A 2,620-nucleotide genomic window follows, 5' to 3' on the forward strand; every position below is an offset into this window, starting at 1 on the left:
TGTCTATCACTAACGCCCCACAATCGCGAGTTTAAAGCTCGTCACAGTCATTCAATCCTTGAATCCTTCTCAGAATACCAGAGACAAGGTTTAGACCTTCCGGATTCTCTTGAATGCCGCCATCAATTCTTGCTTATACCACAAAGATTCCGATAAAGGAATCCAAGAGATAAACATTCAAGCCTTGTTTGCTTGTAGAACGGGAGTGGTTGTCAGGCACGCGTTCATAAGTGAGAATGATGATGAGCGTCACATAATCATCACATTCATCATGTTCTTGGGTGTGAATGAATATCTTAGAATAAGCTGAATTGAATAGAAGAACAATAGTAATTGCATTAATACTCGAGGTACAGCAGAGCTCCACACCTTAATCTATGGTGTGTAGAAACTCCACCGTTGAAAATACATAAGAACAAGGTCTAGGCATGGCCGAGAGGCCAGCCCCCATGATCTAAGAACTAGACGTCCAAAGATGATCAAAAGATCTAAAGTGATCCAAAGATTCAAAGATCTAAAGATGAAAATACAATAGCAAAAGGTCCTATTTGTAGAGAACTAGTAGCCTAGGGTTTACAAGGATGAGTAAATGACATAAAAATCTACTTCCGGGCCCACTTGGTATGTGCTTGGGCTGAGCATTGAAGCATTTTCGTGTAGAGACTCTTCTTGGAGTTAAACGCCAGCTTTTGTGCAAGTTTGAGCGTTTAACTCCCATTCTTGTGCCAGTTCCGGCGTTTTACGCCAGAATTCCTGAGCTGACTTGGAACGCCTGTTTGGGCCATCAAATTTCGGGCAAAGTATGGACTATTAAACATTGCTGGAAAGCCCAGGATGTCTACTTTCCAACACAATTGAGAACATGCCAATTGGGCTTCTGTAGCTCCAGAAAATCTACTTCGAGTGCAGGGAGGTCAGAATCCAACAGCATCTGTAGTCCTTTTCAGCCTCTGAATCAGATTTTTGCTCAGGTCCCTCAATTTCAGCCAGAAAATACCTGAAATCACAGAAACACACACACAAACTCATAGTAAAGTCCAGAAAAGTGAATTTTAACTAAAAACTAATAAAAATATAGTAAAAACTAACTAAAACATACTAAAAACATACTAAAAACAATGTCAAAAAGCGTACAAATTATCCGCTCATCACAACACCAAACTTAAATTGTTGCTTGTCCCCAAGCAACTGAAAATCAAATAAGATAAAAAGAAGAGAATATGCAATGAATTCCAAAAACATCTATGAAGATCAGTATTAATTAGATGAGCAGGGCTTTAGCTTTTTGCCTCTGAACAGTTTTGGCATCTCACTTTATCCTTTGAAATTCAGAATGATTGGCTTCTATAGGAACTCAGAATTTGGCATCTCACTTTATCCTTCGAAATTCAGAATGATTGGCTTCTCTAGGAACTCAGAATCCATATAGTGTTATTGATTCTCCTAGTTAAGTATGATGATTCTTGAACATAGCTACTTTATGAGTCTTGGCTGTGGCCCAAAGCACTCTGTCTTCCAGTATTACCACCGGATACATACATGCCACAGACACATAACTGGGTGAACCTTTTCAGATTGTGACTCAGCTTTGCTAGAGTCCCCAATTAGAGGTGTCCAGGGTTCTTAAGCACACTCTTTTTTCCTTGGATCACAACTTTATTATTTCTTTTTATTTTTTCTTTTTCCTTTCTTTCTTTCTCTTTCTCTTTTTCTTTCGAAATTTTTTTTGTATTCACTGCTTTTTCTTGCTTCAAGAATCATTTTCATGATTTTTCATATCCTCAGTAACATGTCTCCTTTTTTCATCATTCTTTCAAGAGCCAACATTCATGAACAAAAAATTCAAAAGACATATGCATTGTTCAAGCATACATTCAGAAGTCAAAGTATTGCCTCCACAAAATAATTAATCTGTTATAAAATTCAGAATTCATGCAATTCTTCTCTTTTTCAATTGAGAACATTTTTCATTTAAGAAAGGTGATGGATTCATAGGACATTCATAACTTTAAGGCATAGACACTAAGACACTAATGATCATAAGACACAAACATGGATAAACATAAGCATGAAAATTCGAAAAACAAGAAAATAAAGAACAAGAAAGTTAAAGAACGGGTCCACCTTAGTGATGGCGACTTGTTCTTCCTCTTGAAGATCTTATGGAGTGCTTGAGCTCCTCAATGTCTCTTCCTTGCCTTTGTTGCTCCTCTCTCATGATTCTTTGATCTTCTCTAATTTCATGGAGGATGATGGAATATTCTTGATGCTCCACCCTTAGTTGTCCCATGTTGGAACTCAATTCTCCTAGGGAGGTGTTGATTTGCTCCCAATAGTTTTGTGGAGGAAAGTGCATCCCTTGAGGCATCTCAGGGATTTCATGATGAGTGGGATCTCTTGTTTGCTCCATCCTCTTCTTAGTGATATCCATGAGGACTTGGTCCAACCTTTGATCAAATTTGACCCTTTTTGAGTTTGAAAGGGACCTCGGGGATCACCTTTTTCATGGCCACAACTTCATAGAAGTGGTCTTGATGCACCCTTGAGATGAATCTCTCCATCTCTCATGACTCAGAGGTGGAAGTTTTTGCCTTCCCTTTCCTCTTTCTAGAGGTTTCTC

The sequence above is a fragment of the Arachis duranensis genome, chromosome 7 (genome assembly GCF_000817695.3).
Source record: "Arachis duranensis cultivar V14167 chromosome 7, aradu.V14167.gnm2.J7QH, whole genome shotgun sequence".
NCBI classification, from domain to species: domain Eukaryota; kingdom Viridiplantae; phylum Streptophyta; class Magnoliopsida; order Fabales; family Fabaceae; genus Arachis; species Arachis duranensis.